This window comes from Oncorhynchus gorbuscha, linkage group LG26 (genome assembly GCF_021184085.1).
Source record: "Oncorhynchus gorbuscha isolate QuinsamMale2020 ecotype Even-year linkage group LG26, OgorEven_v1.0, whole genome shotgun sequence".
Lineage (NCBI taxonomy): Eukaryota > Metazoa > Chordata > Actinopteri > Salmoniformes > Salmonidae > Oncorhynchus > Oncorhynchus gorbuscha.
In genome coordinates, this window is record NC_060198.1 from 2,371,131 (window position 1) to 2,392,736 (window position 21,606).

The 21,606-nt window shown below is 46.0% G+C and overlaps 1 protein-coding gene across 1 annotated transcript in view; it reads left to right on the top strand.

Annotated features, from left to right (window-relative positions):
• The window catches only part of LOC124015626 (gamma-adducin-like), a 167,352-nt gene that overhangs the window by 12,436 nt on the left and 133,310 nt on the right, over positions 1 to 21,606 (top strand). Inside the window, exon 2 of the mRNA XM_046330987.1 lies at positions 14,671 to 14,725. The gene's annotated coding sequence lies outside the window, so the exon portion shown is untranslated. The remainder of the gene's footprint in view (positions 1 to 14,670; positions 14,726 to 21,606) is intronic.

Genomic DNA, 21,606 nt, shown 5'->3' on the forward strand with positions numbered 1-21,606 from the left:
CAGCTAAACATATCTACTGTCTCCCCCTCCTCAGTATACAGCTAAACATATCTACTGTCTCCTCCTCCTCAGTATACAGCTAAACATATCTACTGTCTCCCCCTCCTCAGTATACAGCTAAACATATCTACTGTCTCCTCCTCCTCAGTATACAGCTAAACATATCTACTGTCTCCTCCCCCTCCTCAGTATACAGCTAAACATATCTACAGTCTCCTCCTCCTCAGTATACAGCTAAACATATCTACAGTCTCCTCCTCCTCAGTATACAGCTAAACATATCTACTGTCTCCTCCTCCTCCTCAGTATACGGCTAAACATATCTACTGTCTCCTCAGTATACAGCTGCACAGATCCACATGATGGTTCTATCTCATGGCTTCGCACCAGATAACAAGTCAACAGATGATAACAGTTTAACAGGGATGCTGTTTGAGCATCAGAGTTTTGCTTCAAACAAAGTCTCTTGTGCAGTAAACGGCGTTATTGGACTATCATGTACTTTATGGATTGAGGAGTGCTTGTTGGGAGGGGGTGTGTGTTTTAGACTGTCTGGGGGGAAGGGGTTAGGTGAGTAAGCTATGGCTCGGGTGGGACTGTACCCTTACGGTTGCCGTGCATGTGAAGCTCTGTAAAGTGACAGTTTGGCTCAGTGAAGTGAACTGTTCTCTGGAATAGATTTAGAGATGAGGGACATCACTTGAGGCGGAGTTAGGGAGGAGGAGTTAGGGAGGAAGGGTTATGTGATTCATATTTACAGTAAGAGAGGGGGAAGGAGGGGTTAGGAGTTAGGGAGGAAGTGTAGGACAGAAGAGTTTAAGGGCAACTGAAGGGTGGAGAGTATTTGCATGTGTGTTTGTGCAGTGGTGTGTCCATATGCAGCTGTGTTTATCCTCCCTCAGTAATGTTGACCTATGTTTGAGGGGGGGGGGTTCAACACTTCTCTATAGAGCCTAATGTACAGGGGGTTCAACGCCAACACTATTCTCTATAGAGCCTAATGTACGGGGGCGGGGGTTCAACGCCAACACTATTCTCTATAGAGCCTAATGTACGGGGGGGGTTCAACGCCAACACTATTCTCTATAGAGCCTAATGTACGGGGGGTTCAACACCAACACTATTCTCTATAGAGCCTAATGTACAGGGGGTTCAAAACCAACACTATTCTCTATAGAGCCTAATGTACAGGGGGGTTCAACACCAACACTATTCTCTATAGAGCCTAATGTACAGGGGGTTCAACGCCAACACTATTCTCTATAGAGCCTAATGTACAGGGGGTTCAACGCCAACACTATTCTCTATAGAGCCTAATGTACAGGGGGTTCAACGCCAACACTATTCTCTATAGAGCCTAATGTACAGGGGGTTCAACGCCAACACTATTCTCTATAGAGCCTAATGTACAGGGGGTTCAACGCCAACACTATTCTCTATAGAGCCTAATGTACAGGGGGGTTCAAAGCCAACACTATTCTCTATAGAGCCTAATGTACAGGGGGTTCAACACCAACATTATTCTCTATAGAGCCTAATGTACGGGGGGTTCAACACCAACACTATTCTCTATAGAGCCTAATGTACAGGGGGTTCAACGCCAACACTATTCTCTATAGAGCCTAATGTACGGGGGGTTCAACACCAACACTATTCTCTATAGAGCCTAATGTACAGGGGGTTCAATGCCAACACTATTCTCTATAGAGCCTAATGTACAGGGGGTTCAACACCAACACTATTCTCTATAGAGCCTAATGTACAGGGGGTTCAACGCCAACACTATTCTCTATAGAGCCTAATGTACGGGGGGGTTCAACACCAACACTATTCTCTATAGAGCCTAATGTACAGGGGGTTCAACGCCAACACTATTCTCTATAGAGCCTAATGTACAGGGGGGTTCAACACCAACACTATTCTCTATAGAGCCTAATGTACAGGGGGTTCAACGCCAACACTATTCTCTATAGAGCCTAATGTACGGGGGGGTTCAACACTATTCTCTATAGAGCCTAATGTACGGGGGGGGTTCAACACCAACACTATTCTCTATAGAGCCTAATGTACAGGGGGGTTCAACGCCAACACTATTCTCTATAGAGCCTAATGTACGGGGGGGGTTCAACACCAACACTATTCTCTATAGAGCCTAATGTACAGGGGGTTCAACGCCAACACTATTCTCTATAGAGCCTAATGTACAGGGGGTTCAACACCAACACTATTCTCTATAGAGCCTAATGTACAGGGGGTTCAACACCAACACTATTCTCTATAGAGCCTAATGTACAGGGGGTTCAACGCCAACACTATTCTCTATAGAGCCTAATGTACAGGGGGGTTCAACACACTATTCTCTATAGAGCCTAATGTACAGGGGGGTTCAACACCAACACTATTCTCTATAGAGCCTAATGTACAGGGGGTTCAACGCCAACACTATTCTCTATAGAGCCTAATGTATGGGGGGTTCAACACCAACACTATTCTCTATAGAGCCTAATGTACAGGGGGGTGGTTCAACGCCAACACTATTCTCTATAGAGCCTAATGTATGGGGGGTTCAACACCAACACTATTCTCTATAGAGCCTAATGTACAGGGGGTTCAACACCAACACTATTCTCTATAGAGCCTAATGTACGGGGGGTTCAACACCAACACTATTCTCTATAGAGCCTAATGTACAGGGGGTTCAACGCCAACACTATTCTCTATAGAGCCTAATGTACAGGGGGGGGTTCAACGCCAACACTATTCTCTATAGAGCCTAATGTACAGGGGGTTCAACACCAACACTATTCTCTATAGAGCCTAATGTACAGGGGGGTTCAACACCAACACTATTCTCTATAGAGCCTAATGTACAGGGGGGTTCAACACCAACACTATTCTCTATAGAGCCTAATGTACAGGGGGTTCAACACCAACACTATTCTCTATAGAGCCTAATGTACAGGGGGTTCAACACCAACACTATTCTCTATAGAGCCTAATGTACAGGGGGTTCAACACCAACACTATTCTCTATAGAGCCTAATGTACAGGGGGGTTCAACACCAACACTATTCTCTATAGAGCCTAATGTACAGGGGGTTCAACACCAACACTATTCTCTATAGAGCCTAATGTACAGGGGGTTCAACACCCAACACTATTCTCTATAGAGCCTAATGTACAGGGGGGGGGTTCAACACCAACACTATTCTCTATAGAGCCTAATGTACAGGGGGTTCAACACCAACACTATTCTCTATAGAGCCTAATGTACAGGGGGGTTCAACACCACCAACACTATTCTCTATAGAGCCTAATGTACAGGGGGTTCAACACCAACACTATTCTCTATAGAGCCTAATGTACAGGGGGTTCAACACCAACACTATTCTCTATAGAGCCTAATGTACAGGGGGTTCAACGCATCAACACTATTCTCTATAGAGCCTAATGTACGGGGGGTTCAACACTATTCTCTATAGAGCCTAATGTACAGGGGGTTCAACACCAACACTATTCTCTATAGAGCCTAATGTACAGGGGGGTTCAGCACCATCACACTATTCTCTATAGAGCCTAATGTACAGGGGGTTCAGCACCATCAACACTATTCTCTATAGAGCCTAATGTACAGGGGGTTCAGCACCCAACACTATTCTCTATAGAGCCTAATGTACAGGGGGGTCCAGCACCATCAACACTATTCTCTATAGAGCCTAATGTACAGGGGGGTTCAGCACCAACACTATTCTCTATAGAGCCTAATGTACAGGGGGGTTCAGCACCATCAACACTATTCTCTATAGAGCCTAATGTACAGGAGGGTTCAACACCATCTACACTATTCTCTATAGAGCCTAATGTACAGGGGGGTTCAACACCATCAACACTATTCTCTATAGAGCCTAATGTACAGGAGGGTTCAGCAACATCAACACTATTCTCTCTAGAGCCTAATGTACAGGGGGGTTCAACACCAACACTATTCTCTATAGAGCCTAATGTACAGGGGGGTTCAACACCATCTACACTATTCTCTATAGAGCCTAATGTACAGGAGGGTTCAGCAACATCAACACTATTCTCTATAGAGCCTAATGTACAGGGGGGTTCAGCACCATCAACACTATTCTCTATAGAGCCTAATGTACAGGGGGGTTCAGCACCATCAACACTTCTCTATAGAGCCTAATGTACAGGGGGGTTCAGCACCATCAACACTATTCTCTATAGAGCCTAATGTACAGGGGGGTTCAGCACCATCAACACTATTCTCTATAGAGCCTAATGTACAGGGGGGTTCAGCACCATCAACACTATTCTCTATAGAGCCTAATGTACAGGGGGGTTCAGCACCATCAACACTATTCTCTATAGAGCCTAATGTACAGGGGGGTTCAGCACCATCAACACTTCTCTATAGAGCCTAATGTACAGGGGGGTTCAGCACCATCAACACTTCTCTATAGAGCCTAATGTACAGGGGGGTTCAACACCATCAACACTATTCTCTATAGAGCCTAATGTACAGGGTGGTCCAGCACCATCAACACTTCTCTATAGAGCCTAATGTACAGGAGGGTTCAGCACCATCAACAGTATAGAGGCCTAATGTTGTGGACCTCCAAGATTACCTGCACGGGTGTCAATTAGACAAATACTGCATTGTCAGTTGTTTTGAAAGAACTACAGCACTGTTCAGTGTCAGTCCTGGTCCTCTTACCATCACAGGAAGCTCTAGGAGCTCTTACTGTAAAATGGAGCTCTAGGAGAGCGTACTGTAAACATGGACCTATAGGAGAGCTTACTGTAAACATGGACTTATAGGAGAGCTTACTGTAAACATGGACCTATAGGAGCTCTTACTGTAACCATGGATCTCTAGGAGCTCTTACTGTAAACATGGCGCTGTAGGAGCTCTTACTGTAAACATGGAGCTCTAGGAGCTCTTACTGTAAACATGGAGCTCTTACTGTAAACATGGAGCTCTAGGAGCTCTTACTGTAAACAGAGCTCATATAGGAGCCCTATAGACACTCTCATATAATTATCCAAAGCGACTTAGTCATGCATGCATACATTTTACGTAGGGGTCGTCCTGGGAATCTAACCCACTGGCCTGGCATTGCAAGTACCAACTGAGCTTACAGAGGACCTCTCACTACCTGCGGAGTCTCTCACCTGTTGTAGTGGTTAGATGGAGAGAGGGTCAATCTGATTGTCTATTTGGGTATAATGGTGATGTGTGATGATGCTGGGAGTCTGACACGCAGGAAAACACACGTTGTTGCCCCCATAAAGCTGTGTCAACAGTAAGCAGATTAAAGGGCTTTTAGTGTGGACTGCAGCACAGACACAAAGAATCGCACCTCCGCCCAAAACTGCTGCTATCAGGAAAAAACTTTTATTGGCTAGTTGTGGCTCTCGGGCCATGATGCCAAGCCTCTGCAGTCAAGCTAGCTTCCTGCTCTCTCTCTCTCGACCTCTGCCATGCATTTGAATTGTGCCAAATACAAGTCAATATCAGCTATTGGTTTGAAATTGAATTTTAGACATTTGAGACACAGCACAATTTTAGTCATCAATTTTACTTTCAGGGTTGTCTAGGGTTGTTTCCAAATGGCACACTATATAGTGCACTACCTTTGACCACAGCCATGGGAATAGGGTACAATTTGAGACCCTCCAGTATAGCGTAGTCTTGGTGTTCTATAATGAAAGGGCTTGCATGTGATTATTGACTTTGATAAATGGGCTGATTTTACTAGCTGTCAATCATCTTAGTGACGTCTGTTGCTGTTCCAGTGACGTCCCCTCCCCCCACCTGCTCCTGAGACGAGGCATCTCGTGTGATCTTGGACATGCTGTGTTATAGCACACATCTTCCTGGAAAATATGGTTGATTCCGGTAGTTTGGTTCATTTGCTTTCAGACTAGACCACCTGTTTTAGTTTTTGATTGGGGTCAGGTGTCTACAGATACTGAGCACAGCCTTGGTCGTTGGTTTCTGCTGGTCAAAGGGATTAGACTTGGAGAGCAAAATACATCTAATTTCACCTCTACTTTAAAGTTGCATTTGACCTAAAAACAGAGGAAAGGACCTTATATCTCTACAGGGCTGGATGGAAGTGAAGGGTTTAGTATCCTACCAGCCGTGGGAGGTCAACCTCCTCCACCCTAGTCTGTCTTTTTCTCTCTCTCTCTCTTTCTGTCTCTCTCTTTCTGTCTCTCTCTCTCTCTGTCTCTCTCTCTCTTTCTGTCTCTCTCTCTTTCTGTCTCTCTGTCGCTCTCTGTCTCTCTTGGTCTCTCAATTCAATTCAAGGGCTTTATTGGCATGGGAAACATGTGTTAACATTGCCAAAGCAAGTGAGGTAGACAACATACAAAGTGAATATATAAAGTGAAAAACAACAAACATTAACAGTAAACATTACACATACAGAAGTTTCAAAACAGTAAAGACATTACAAATGTCATATTATATATAGTGTTTTAACTATGTACAGATGGTTAAAGGACACAAGATAAAATAAATAAGCATAAATATGGGTTGTATTTACAATGGTGTTTGTTCTTCACTGGTTGCCCTTTTCTCGTGGCAACAGGTCACAAATCTTGCCGCTGTGATGGCACACTGGAATTTCACCCAGTAGATATGGGAGTTTTTCAAAATTGGATATGTTTTCGAATTCTTTGGATCTGTGTAATCTGAGGGAAATATGTCTCTCCAATATGGTCATACATTGGGCAGGAGGTTAGGAAGTGCAGCTCAGTTTCCACTTGATTTTGTGGGCAGTGAGCACATAGCCTGTCTTCTCTTGAGAGCCATGTCTGCCTACGGCGGCCTTTCTCAATAGCAAGGCTATGCTCACTGAGTCTGTACATAGTCAAAGCTTTCCTTAATTTTGGGTCAGTCACAGTGGTCAGGTATTCTGCCACTGTGAACTCTCTGTTTAGGGCCAAATAGCATTCTAGTTTGCTCTGTTTTTTTGTTAATTCTTTCCAATGTGTTAAGTAATTATCTTTTTGTTTTCTCATGATTTGGTTGGGTCTAATTGTGCTGTTGTCCTGGGGCTCTGCATGGTGTGTTTGTGAACAGAGCCCCAGGACCAGCTTGCTTAGGGACTCTTCTCCAGGTTCATCTCTCTGTAGGTGATGGCTTTGTTATGGAAGGTTTGTGAATCGCTTCCTTTTAGGTGGTTGTAGAATTTACGGTTCTTTTCTGGATTTTGATAATTAGTGGGTATCGGCCTAATTCTGCTCTGCATGCATTATTTGGTGTTTTACGTTGTACACGGAGGATATTTTTGCAGAATTCTGCGTGCAGAGTCTCAATTTGGTGTTTGTCCCATTTTGTGATGTCTTGGTTGGTGAGTGGACCCCAGACCTCACAACCATAAAGGGCAATGGGCTCTATGACTGATTCAAGTATTTTTAGCCAAATCCTAATTGGTATGTTGAAATTTGTTTCTTATGATGGCATAGAATGCCTTTCTTGCCTTGTCTCTCAGATTTGTGGAAGTTACCTGTGGCGCTGATGTTTAGGCCAAGGTATGTATAGTTTTTTGTGTGCTCTAGGGCAACAGTGTCTAGATGGAATTTGTATTTGTGGTCCTGGTGACTGGACCTTTTTTGGAACACCATTATTTTGGTCTTACTGAGATTTACTGTCAGGGCCCAGAATCTGTGCATAAGATCTAGGTGCTGCTGTAGGACCTCCTTGGTTGTTGACAGAAGCACCAGATCATCAGCAAACAGCATACATTTGACTTCGGATTCTAGCAGGGGGAGGCCGGGTGCTGCAGACTTTTCTAGTACCCGCGCCAATTCATTGATATATATGTTGAAGAGGGTGGGGCTTAAGCTGCATCCCTGTCTAACCCCACGACCCTGTGTGAAGAAATGTGTGTGTTTTTTGCCAATTTTAACCGCACACTTGTTGTTTTTGTACATGGATTTTATAATGTCGTATGTTTTACCCCCAACACCACTTTCCATCAGTTTGTATAGCAGACCCTCATGCCAGATTGAGTCAAAGGCTTTTTTGAAATCAACAAAGCATGAGAAGACTTTGCCTTTGTTTTGGTTTGTTTGGTTGTCAATTAGGGTGTGCAGGGTGAATACATGGTCTGTTGTACGGTAATTTGGTAAAAATTTGACATTTGCTCAGTACATTGTTTTCATTGAGGAAATGTACGAGCCTGCTGTTAATAATAATGCAGAGGATTTTCCCAAGGTTACTGTTGACACATTCCACGGTAGTTATTGGGATCAAATTTGTCTCCACTTTTGTGGATTGGGGTGATCAGTCCTTGGTTCCAAATATTGGGGAAGATGCCAGAGCTAAGTATGATGTTAAAGAGTTTTAGTATAGCCAATTGTAATTTGTTGTCTGTATATTTGATCATTTCATTGAGGATACCATCAACACCACAGGCCTTTTTCTCTCTCCCGGTGAATAGTCTTCTTTAACAATTTGATCTGATTCATGAATTGTCATATAATATATTGGATGATGGTGATAATGACATTATGTAATGACAAAGAGAACTGTATTCATTCACAAAGGCAAGTCTCTTCCCTGAACCAATGCTGGTCTTTTTCCCCACCAACGGTGTCATTAGAGAGAATCCACCATTGGTGGGGAGAAAAGCTTGGTGCCAGCACCTCTCTGAGCCCGGCTGACAATATCACACTAATGATCGCATGTTATTGCGTAACTGTGACGATGCAAAAAATGAAGCAGGTCATGTCCTCATTGGGTTTTTTAATTAAAAAGTGTGTGTGTGAGTGCTTGTGTCACAACCTGATGTTCTGTCCTGTGATCTCGAAGCTGCTCATCGGGAAGACCTTTGTTTTGGGTTGTGAAACTGGGCCGTAGGATCATTAAACATTTAGCCTGCTCAACACAACTTGATGGGCTTATATAAGTGTGCTGGTTCCTCATGTTCACTCCCTGGGCAAGGCTGGCACCAAGCACTAAGGAAACACCGCTAAGCCTACTTCCTAGGACTTTCCAAAGAGCTGGGACCAATTCTCTTATGTTTAGCCATTGTGCAATATTACAATGTGTTTTGATTAGGGGTGAAACGGTTCACAAAACTCACGGCTCGGTGCTACGGTACAGTGGTGTCACGGCTCTGTACGATACGGTAGTGGTGTCACGGCTCGGTGCGATACGGTGCGGTGGTGTCACGGCTCGGTGCGATGCGGTGCGGTGGTGTCACGGCTCGGTGCGATACGGTGCGGTGGTGTCACGGCTCGGTGCGATACGGTGCGGTGGTGTCACGGCTCGGTGCGATACGGTGCGGTGGTGTCACGGCTCGGTGCGATACGGTGCGGTGGTGTCACGGCTCGGTGCGATGGTGGTGCGGTGGTGTCACGGCTCGGCGATGCGGTGGGTGGTGTCACGGCTCGGTGCGATACGGTGGGTGGTGTCACGGCTCGGTACGATACGGTACGGTGGTGTCACGGTACGGTTTCGATACATCAACAAAATAAATGCCTGAGAAATATGTGATTTTGTGTTTAGATTTCCCATTATAATAGTAACATGGGTAGCTTGAATTCTCAGAAGCATATGGAAAGGAAAAAAAACAGCAGTGCCTGCCTTGTAACATGAAATAAAATAATCATTTAAAACAGAACTTCAACAAGAGTGTGTCCAGAAGCATATATCAACATTAAGTCACATAGCAGTTGAACAAAATAGGACCACTTGAGACTGGTTACTTGAAAACAATATTTGATTTTTGGGGGGATTTTCACGTTTTCTTTAAGATGAGTCTATCCACATTATCTGCAGTGAGCACAGATCGGCTTGCTGTGACAATACCAGCCTCTGTGGAGAGTACCCTCTCGCTAGGGACAGAAGTCCCAGACACAGCCAGCCTCTGTGGAGAATACCCTCTCGCTAGGGACAGAGGTCCCAGACACAGCCAGCCGCTGTGGAGAATACCCCCTCGCTAGGGACAGAGGTCCCAGACACAGCCAGCCTCTGTGGAGAATACCCTCTCGCTAGGGACAGAGGTCCCAGACACAGCCAGCCGCTGTGGAGAATACCCTCTCGCTAGGGACAGAGGTCCCAGACACAGCCAGCCTCTGTGGAGAATACCCTCTCGCTAGGGACAGAGGTCCCAGACACAGCCAGCCGCTGTGGAGAATACCCTCTTGCTAGGGACAGAGGTCCCAGACACAGCCAGCCGCTGTGGAGAATACCCTCTCGCTAGGGACAGAGGTCCCAGACACAGCCAGCCGCTGTGGAGAATACCCTCTCGCTAGGGACAGAGGTCCCAGACACAGCCAGCCGCTGTGGAGAATACCCTCTCGCTAGGGACAGGGGTCCCAGACACAGCCAGCCTCTGTGGAGAATACCCTCTCGCTAGGGACAGGGGTCCCAGACACAGCCGGCCTCTGTGGAGAATACCCTCTCGCTAGGGACAGAGGTCCCAGACACAGCCAACCGCTGTGGAGAATACCCTCTCGCTAGGGACAGAGGTCCCAGACACAGCCAGCCGCTGTGGAGAATACCCTCTCGCTAGGGACAGGGGTCCCAGACACAGCCAGCCTCTGTGGAGAATACCCTCTCGCTAGGGACAGAGGTCCCAGACACAGCAAGCTGCTGTGGAGAATACCCTCTCGCTAGGGACAGAGGTCCCAGACACAGCCAGCCTCTGTGGAGAATACCCTCTCGCTAGGGACAGAGGTCCCAGACACAGCCAGCCTCTGTGGAGAATACCCCCTCGCTAGGGACAGAGGTCCCAGACACAGCCAGCCTCTGTGGAGAATACCCTCTCGCTAGGGACAGAGGTCCCAGACACAGCCAGCCTCTGTGGAGAATACCCTCTCGCTAGGGACAGAGGTCCCAGACACAGCCAGCCTCTGTGGAGAATACCCTCTCGCTAGGGACAGAGGTCCCAGACACAGCCAGCCTCTGTGGAGAATACCCTCTCGCTAGGGACAGAGGTCCCAGACACAGCCAGCCTCTGTGGAGAATACCCTCTCGCTAGGGACAGAGGTCCCAGACACAGCCAGCCTCTGTGGAGAATACCCTCTCGCTAGGGACAGAGGTCCCAGACTCAGCCAGCCTCTGTGGAGAATAACTAATGAGCTAGGGCTGCATACAGCTAATAATAATAATAATAATAATAATCCATAATAATAATAATAATAATAATAATAATAATAATAATAATAATATATGCCATTTAGCAGACGCTTTTATCCAGCCTCTGTCATAGAATAAACTTATTTGTTTTTACAGAGGTCCCAGACAACCAGCCTACTGTGGATATTTTTCTTGGTTTATGGACAGAATATATCCCAATTACATATATCCAGCCTAATCTATGATTAATGTATTGTCTCGCAGTGCGACAGGAGGTCCCAGGGACACGGTTAAATATGCCACTGTGGAGTTTCACCCTAGTTTTGATGCTTCCCATCGAATCTGTAGTTAGAATCTGTAGATGCTCATTGCTCAAGGACAGAGGTCACTCTAGACACAGCCAGCTCTAATGACAACCCTTATGCTAGTATGTGTATGAGTCTCTATTTCCCTTAGCAACAATCCTCTAACCATGACATTGATTCTCTACTAATGATAGGTTGTACAGACTCTGGTGTTGACACAGCTGGTGTTTGTTCAGAGGACAGAGATGGCTATCACGGGCAGGTCAGACCCCAGCCACCGCCTGTGTGTGTGTGTGTGTGTGTGTGTGGTCCCACACCTGGGCCTCTGTGTTATTTAAATACTTTTTGTTTTCTGTATATTTGAGTATATCCAAATACACAGCCCAAAACATGAATTTTAATAATTTTAATGGTCGGAGCTTGTAAAAACAAAAAATATATAATAATAAAATTGTATTTGAAAATATTTCCATATACCTAGGATAAATGCATGGGATGTATTTGAGTATTTTCAAATACTTTCAGTCATACAAACACATTCCAATATTCAACTATTTGTTTTTTCCAAAGAAAGTTATCTGTATAGTTATTTTTCAAATGTATTGAAAAATAACTGAAATACCTGAAATAATATTTGAATTGGTGTGGTAGAGGCACCTGGTTCCACACCCTGTACACTGGGCCATTGGCCACCAGCTATAGTGGAAATCACTACCTGCTGAGTGCTATGATGAAGAACATGTCAAAACACAGACACACACATGCGCGCACACTCCCCATAGCTCTGAGGCTCTGACATCGTTGACCCAGGGGTGTCCATGGGGTCTAGCTGCACTTGGTTCCCCATCAGAGTTCATAATGTGCAGACAGAGAGCATGAGAAGAGAGGGGACACTCCTCACCCTAAGAACTTGGGAAGTGAAAAGATGTTTACACTTTGACAGCATTCCTCTACAACTCCCCTTCCAATCACTGCTGTATGAGAGGTTACACACCCTGTACACTGGGCCCCTGGCCACCAGCTAAATGAGAGGTTACACACCCTGTACACTGGCCCCTGGCCACCAGCTAAATGAGAGGTTACACACCCTGTACACTGGGCCCCTGGCCACCAGCTAAATGAGAGGTTAAACACCCTGTACACTGGGCCCCTGGCCACCAGCTAAATGAGAGGTTACACACCCTGTACACTGGGCCCCTGGCCACCAGCTAAATGAGGTTACACACACTGGGCCCCTGGCCACCAGCTAAATGAGGTTACACGCCCTGTACACTGGGCCCCTGGCCACCAGCTAAATGATAGGTTTTGTTTTCCCCTGTACCATTTGAGGTTATCCAAATACACAGGGCCCAAAACCACCAGTTTTGAGGTTACACGTATGTACACTGGGCCCCTCATTTGTAAATGAAAAAACCCTATACACTGGGCCCCTGGCCACCAGCTAAATGAGGTTACAACCCTGTACACTGGGCCCCTGACCACCAGCTAAATGAGGTTAAACCCTGTACACTGGGCCCCTGTATTAAATGAGAGGTTACACACCTGTACACTGGCCCCTGGCCACCAGCTTCCAATGAGAGGTTACACACCCTGTACACTGGGCCCCTGGCCACAGCTAAATGAGAGGTTAAACACCCTGTACACTGGGCCCCTGGCCACCAGCTAAATGAGAGGTTACAACTATGTTGGGCCCCTGGCCAAAGCTAAATGAGGTTATCACCCTGTACACTATTTTGGCAAAGCTAAATGAAAAATAACTGGGCCCCTACCAGCTAAATAATATTTGAACTGGGCCCCTGGCCACCAGCTAAATGAGGTTAGGGCCCCTGGCACCTTAAATGGTTCACACCCTGTACACTGGGCCCCTGGCCACCAGCTAAATGTGGAAATCACTACCTGCTGGGCCCCTGTTATGATGAAGAACATGTTAAAACACAGACACACACATGCCCCTGACCACCAGCTAAATGAGGTTACACACCCAGGGGTGTACACTGGGCCCCTGGCCACCAGCTAAATGAGAGGTTACACACCCTGTACACTGGGCCCCTGGCCACCCATGGGGTCTAGCACTTGGTTCCCCATCAGAGTTCATAACGTGCAGACAGAAATGAGGTTACACACCCTGTACAACTGGGAAGTGAAAAGATGTTTACACTTTGGGCCCCTAGCATTCACACTGTACACTGGGCCCCTTCCAATCACTGCTGTATGAGAGATTACACACACTGGGCCCCTGACCACCAGCTAAATGAGAGGTTACACACACTGGGCCCCTGGCCACCAGCTAAATGAGAGGTTACACACCCTGTACACTGGGCCCTGACCACCAGCTAAATGAGGTTACACACCCTGTACACTGGGCCCCTGGCCACCAGCTAAATGAGAGTTACACACCCTGTACACTGGGCCCCTGACCACCAGCTAAATGAGAGGTTACACACCCTGTACACTGGGCCCCTGACCACCAGCTAAATGAGAGGTTACACACCCTGTACTGGGCCCCTGACCACCAGCTAAATGAGAGGTTACACACACTGGGCCCCTGACAACCAGCTAAATGAGAGGTTACACACACTGGGCCCCTGACCACCAGCGAAATGAGAGGTTACACACACTGGGCCCCTGACCACCAGCGAAATGAGAGGTTACACACACTGGGCCCCTGGCCACCAGCTAAATGAGAGGTTGTGCTGTGATATAGAATGGGATTATTGTGTCTGTTTGCTTTATACCCGTCCTTCATGATGATGTAGGACGTTGCTGTTTGAGTCAATGATGTGTATGTGAAGGATGTCGTTACGATGACTTTGATGTGTAATGACTGCATTCCAAGCCTCTTTTGAAAGATCAGAAGGCTAGGTGCTGTTTTACAAGAGGCCCACCTTTTCATTTAATATTTTCATATCTAAACTGTGTTTTTACCTGAGGCCTCTGAATGAGTCCCAAATGCACCCTATGCACTTCTTTTGACCAGGGCCTATAGTGGTCTGGTCAGAAATAGTGCACTATAACAGAGAATAGGGTGTCACTTGGGACTCATTCTGTCTATCTATGCAGACCAGGCCTCAGAATCATGTATTGTAATAGCAAAGTTGTGTTTTAAACCAAATAGATATGTCTCTCTGTGTCTAATTATTAAGTCTGCTGTTTTTAAAGTGCTTTGCTCCAGACACTTTAAAAAAGCTTTCAGGTTGATGAGATTGTTAAGTCGGTAAGACAGAAGATGAATAAGTCTCTGTTTTGTGTTTTCTCCAGGTGAGGAAACGGTGTTAGCGATTTGACCGGACGAGGAAGTCATCTCTCCAGAGAGGTGAGATATATATTTATTTACATGAACGTCACTCTTCCACTGACTTATTGTGTCGCAGCACCAGAGGATTGTATCAACAACCCCAGTTCATGTATCACATTCAGTGTAGACTTGTTACGTGTTTTAATGAAAAGACATGGCTGTTGTCTCAAGTGAGTCATGTGCAGTAGGCTCAGCATTGTTCTGCATGGACATCTTTCTCCACCGTGAGTCATGTGCAGTAGGCTCAGCATTGTTCTGCATGGACATCTTTCTCCACCGTGAGTCATGTGCAGTAGGCTCAGCATTGTTCTGCATGGACATCTTTCTCCACCGTGAGTCATGTGCAGTAGGCTCAGCATTGTTCTGCATGGACATCTTTCTCCACCGTGAGTCATGTGCAGTAGGCTCAGCATTGTTCTGCATGGACATCTTTCTCCACCGTGAGTCATGTGCAGTAGGCTCAGCATTGTTCTGCATGGACATCTTTCTCCACCGTGAGTCATGTGCAGTAGGCTCAGCATTGTTCTGCATGGACATCTTTCTCCACCGTGAGTCATGTGCAGTAGGCTCAGCATTGTTCTGCATGGACATCTTTCTCCACCGTGAGTCATGTGCAGTAGGCTCAGCATTGTTCTGCATGGACATCTTTCTCCACCGTGAGTCATGTGCAGTAGGCTCAGCATTGTTCTGCATGGACATCTTTCTCCACCGTGAGTCATGTGCAGTAGGCTCAGCATTGTTCTGCATGGACATCTTTCTCCACCGTGAGTCATGTGCAGTAGGCTCAGCATTGTTCTGCATGGACATCTTTCTCCACCGTGAGTCATGTGCAGTAGGCTCAGCATTGTTCTGCATGGACATCTTTCTCCACCGTGAGTCATGTGCAGTAGGCTCAGCATTGTTCTGCATGGACATCTTTCTCCACCGTGAGTCATGTGCAGTAGGCTCAGCATTGTTCTGCATGGACATATTTCTCCACCGTGAGTCATGTGCAGTAGGCTCAGCATTGTTCTGCATGGACATCTTTCTCCACCGTGAGTCATGTGCAGTAGGCTCAGCATTGTTCTGCATGGACATCTTTCTCCACCGTGAGTCATGTGCAGTAGGCTCAGCATTGTTCTGCATGGACATCTTTCTCCACCGTGAGTCATGTGCAGTAGGCTCAGCATTGTTCTGCATGGACATCTTTCTCCACCGTGAGTCATGTGCAGTAGGCTCAGCATTGTTCTGCATGGACATCTTTCTCCACCGTGAGTCATGTGCAGTAGGCTCAGCATTGTTCTGCATGGACATCTTTCTCCACCGTGAGTCATGTGCAGTAGGCTCAGCATTGTTCTGCATGGACATCTTTCTCCACCGTGAGTCATGTGCAGTAGGCTCAGCATTGTTCTGCATGGACATCTTTCTCCACCGTGAGTCATGTGCAGTAGGCTCAGCATTGTTCTGCATGGACATCTTTCTCCACCGTGAGTCATGTGCAGTAGGCTCAGCATTGTTCTGCATGGACATCTTTCTCCACCGTGAGTCATGTGCAGTAGGCTCAGCATTGTTCTGCATGGACATCTTTCTCCACCGTGCCACAGACACAGTTCTCAAACATAAACAGACACTCTGGGTTGACACTTTCTTATTTTGGAAATGCTGAACTAACAAATGATATGGCTTTGATTTGTCTGTTGATGGTCACTCTGCCTGTCTGGCGAGACGTTTTACTGTGGTTACACACACACACACACACACACACACACACACACCACAAGATGTTTTACTGCTTTTGGAAGTTGTCCTACATGGGAAATAGTGACTGGTTTTGTCTCCCTAAAATGTTCAGTTTCCAGTCTGTCTCTCTCCTCTTCCTCCCTTGTTCCTCTCCTCCTCCGTCTGTGGTTGAAGAGGGCCTGACCATGCCTCTCCTATGTCATCTGATTTGTTTAACATTTCTTCATCTCCTCATCATTTTTCGCCGGCTCAGTCTGGTCTAGACGTTTTCCTTGACGTACCGACCTGTCGTGTTGGCCTGTCAACATTATCCAGGGAACGTGTCTGACACAATGAGACACGTCAGCAAGCAGTCAGCATTGTTTTCCCCTTGGCCTGGGTCTGGCCTGGGTCTGGCCTGGGCATATAGTGTCTGCCTGGGGCTTGGCAACCTGCCAGAGTAGGAACTGAATGAGCAAAGATGCTCTAAACCGACTAGACCGAGGAGGGGGAGGGGGGAGGAGGGAGGGGGGTGTTTTATGAGCTTTGTCAAGGTTGCTATCTGAGCTATCTCCGTTTTCACTGTAGTTTTATCTTTGAATCAACCAGTCTTTAACCTTTAACTAGGCAAGTCAATTGCTTTCTTATGGAATGAGACGGCTTGCATGTAGAGCTTTCACCATTTTAATTGTCCGTGGACATAGTCTGTCTGCTTGGTTTGTCGTCTGTCTGCGTGGTGCGTCGTCTGTCTGCGTGGTGCGTCGTCTGTCTGCGTGGTGCGTCGTCTGTCTGCGTGGTGCGTCGTCTGTCTGCGTGGTGCGTCGTCTGTCTGCGTGGTGCGTCGTCTGTCTGCGTGGTGCGTCGTCTGTCTGCGTGGTGCGTCGTCTGTCTGCGTGCGTCGTCTGTCTGCTCTGCTCTGCGCGTGCGTCGTCCGTCTGCTCTGCGCGGTGCGTCGTCTGTCTGCGCGGTGCGTCATCCGTATTTAGGATTTGCAGTTAAGCGAGGCTGCTAATCTCTCTGGCTAAGCTCCTTATACTGCGTTTATACATTACACCACAATGGAAAGTGGATTTGAGTTTGTCACTTTTAAGCTAGTTAATAATTTCATAGTGCTTTTTCTGTCTTATCTTGCCTCTACCAATATCTGAAGAGACAAAAGTCTGAAAATGACGAATTCTTATTTGTGGGCTGGTTCTGTTTTCGTGTTAAAATACTTGTGTGATGATGCAAGTTAACAATGGTGTTGGAGTGAAATAGAGAATTGAGGCCAAATGTCTTTCTCTCCCCCTCCTCTCTATGCGTTTCCATGTGGTTAATTTATTCCATTCCTCCAAGGCAGTCTGATGTGACTAATGTCTAGGCCAGGGGTACACACACACACACAGCACAGACAGACAGAGGACCAGGCATTCCAAGGGGTTGTGAGGGCGTCAGCCCAGAGAGGTACACCCATTACCCCTGAAAGGAGGACCGGAGGAGGGAAAAAAGGAGAGAACGAATAGAGAGAAAAAGCTGCATGACTCGTAAACCTTTAACAGGACCGGATGGATGGATGGGTGGATGTGAAGGGTTCAGTACCAACCATGCAAGGTCCAGTTGTTCCTCTCGTTCTCTCCCTCTGTCATTCACCCTGGTAAGAGCTATGCTAGCTGTACTAGACCAGTGTGTAGGACAGTAAAGAGACCTTGCTAGCTCCCTGGGCCACCATTTTAAACCTACACACACACATCACATGTTTGTTTTACTATCCTTGTGGGGACCAAAACATTTCTTCCCATTCAGAATCATATTCTCCAGAACCCTAAACTTAGCCTAAAATGGCCTGTTTTCTTGTGGGGCCCAACACATTTCCACACTTGTCTGAACTTTCCTTGTTTTATTATCCTTGTGAGAACTTATTGTCCCCACAAAGATAGTAATACCAAAAACACACACGCTCGCACAGAGCTCCCTGGGCTGCCATTTAAACCTCTTCTCCTCCCCAGACCCACGTGAAACACTCAGCTGTAAGTCTAACACGCTCCACACTGACTCCTGATCGGCAGGACTTCTCGCAGTAATGATGTCATGCACCTTGTTATTATGATGTAATCGTTATGACCGCTCCATCTGGTCATGTTTAAAGACCGCTCAGTGGTTACCCATGTGAGTCCCAAGTATATCAGTCTCTCACAATGTGCAGTGCCTTCAGAAAGTATTCAAATCCCTGAACTTATTCCATATTTTATGTTACAGCCTGAATTCAAAATGTATACAATTGAGCTTTTCTCACCCATCTACACACAATACTCCATAATGACAAAGGGAAAATATGTTTTTGGAAATGTTTGCAAATCTATTGAAAATGAAATTTAGAAATATATCCAATTTGCATAAGTATTCACACCCATGAGTCAATACTTTTTTTTAGAATCCTCTTTGGCAGCGATTACAGCTGAGAGTCTTTCTGGGTAAGTCTAAGAGCTTTCCACTCCTGGATTGTGCAATATTTGCCTATTATTCTTTTCAAAATTCTTCAAACTCTGTCAAATTGGTTGTTGATCATTTCTAGACAACTATTTTCAGGTCTTGCCAGTGAACCAGATTTTCCTCTAGGATTTTGCATATGCTTAGCTCCAGTCAGTTTCTTTTTTTATCCTGAAAAACTCCCCAGTCCTTAACGATTACAAGAATACCCATAACATGATGCAGCCACCACTATGCTTGAAAATATGGTGAGTGGTACTCAGTAATGTGTTGTATTGGATTTCCTCCAATGTAACACTTTGGATTCAAGACAAAAAGTGAATTGCATTGCCACATTTTTTGCAGTATTACTTTAGCGCCTTGTTGCAAACATGATGCATGTTTTGTAATATTCTCTACAGGCTTTCTTCTTTTCACTCTGTCAATTAGGTTAGTATTGTAGAGTAACTACAATGTGGTTGATCCATCCCCAGTTTTCTCCTATCACAGACATTAGTCACCATTGACTGAAATCCCTGAGCAGTTTTCTTCCTCTCCGGCAACTGAGTTAGAAAGAACGTCTGTATCTATGTAGTGACTCTGCTCTTTTAAAAAAGAAACGTTTATTGTCTACCAATAGGTGCCTTTCTTTGGTCAAATATTTGTTTAAAGTTCATTGCTCCCGACTGAGGGACCTTACAATTATCTGTATGTGTGGGGTACAGGGATGAGGTAGTCATTAAACATAATGTTCAACACTATTATTGCACACAGCGTGAGTCCGTGCAACTTATTCTGCGATTTGTTTTAACATTTTATTCCTGAATTTATTTAGGCTTTGCCATAACAAAGAGACATTTCAGCTTTTTAATTTTGTAATGAATTTATAACAGTTTTGATCAACACAATTCCACTTTGACATTAAGTTTTTTTTTTTAGGCCAGAGACAAATAAATCTTAATTTAATCCATTTTAAATGAAGTCAAAGGATGTGAATACTTAGAAGGCATGTGGTGTTGGTAGTTGGTAGTGCTGCTATGGTGTTGGTAGTTGGTAGTGCTGCTATGGTGTTGGTAGTTGGTAGTGCTGCTATGGTGTTGGTAGTTGGTAGTGCTGCTATGGTGTTGGTAGTTGGTAGTGCTGCTATGGTGTTGGTAGTTGGTAGTGCTGCTATGGTGTTGGTAGTTGGTAGTGCTGCTATGGTGTTGGTAGTTGGTAGTGCTGCTATGGTGTTGGTAGTTGGTAGTGCTGCTATGGTGTTGGTAGTTGGTAGTGCTGCTATGGTGTTGGTAGTGCTGCTATGGTGTTGGTAGTGCTGCTATGGTGTTGGTAGTGCTGCTATGGTGTTGGTAGTGCTGCTATGGTGTTGGTAGTGCTGCTATGGTGTTGGTAGTGCTGCTATGGTGTTGGTAGTGCTGCTATGGTGTTGGTAGTGCTGCTATGGTGTTGGTAGTGCTGCTATGGTGTTGGTAGTGCTGCTATGGTGTTGGTAGTGCTGCTATGGTGTTGGTAGTGCTGCTATGGTGTTGGTAGTTGGTAGTGCTGCTATGGTGTTGGTAGTTGGTAGTGCTGCTATGGTGTTGGTAGTTGGTAGTGCTGCTATGGTGTTGGTAGTTGGTAGTGCTGCTGTAGCTTGGCATCCTCTACTCCTCTGCTCTAATCATCTGGCTTTACCCAGTGTCTTATCTCTCTCTGTGGAGTAGAGCAAACACTCTCTCTCTCTGTCTCTCTGGCTCTCTGTCTCTCTGGCTCTCTGTCTCTCTGGCTCTCTCTGGAGCAAACTAATGGACAGATGCAAGCAGCCTGGATCCTCTCTACCGGTGTCGATTCCTCTAAAGGACAGATATGCAGTCTGGCTCTCTGCCCACACAACCTCTCCACTGATAGAACGTCTCCCTCACATGTGTCTTGGTTGGAGTTGAATTTAAGAGCCTGGTAAAAATCTGTACGTCCAGGAGGTCTTCATTTGTAGAAAATGTAAGAAGCATGTGGAGGGAGATTCTAGATGTGGCTTGGCCAAAGTGACTGTGTGTCTGTGTGAGTGAGACAGAGAGTTGCAGAAACCCAGTGGACGGGTGGTAGTCCATATGGATCTTGAGGCTTAGCCGAAGTGACGGGTTGAAATTGTGGTGATTTGAAAGGTATGTAAGTGATATCAGGTTTTTGAAAGTGAGTGTTGGGGGGGGGGGGGGGGTTGTTGTATGTTAGGGTGTCTGCAGACTGCCATTCTCTCACTCTCTCTATCTCTATCTCTAGTAGTGACCTCAGAGCCATAGAATGCTGAAAACACAGTAGAGTTAGTTTATCTGCTAAACACTGGCCTGAGAGCTGACAGGCTGGGCTTCACACACACACACACACACACACACACACACACACACACACACACACACACACACACACACACACACACACACACACACACACACACACACACACACACACGGGGCCGGGGGGAAACGGCACTGGGCCGCTCCAGATTAATCAGTAGGGGTGTTTCCCTGACACATACCAGCTGTGCTGGTCTCCATGGGGACACACAGTGACTCATCGCTATTGGACCAGACTCACCGGACCTTGGCTGTGTGTGGCTGTATTGATTGGCAGTGTGTTTACAGCAGGGTATGATTTGTTTGTAGTGGTTTCAATTAAGGAAAGTTTAAGGAAGTTTTTTTGTTGCAGTGTATTGATGATGTTGAAGTGGCCATGACGTGGCTGTCAGTGACTTTTCAAGGTTATTTAGTACATGTATTGCG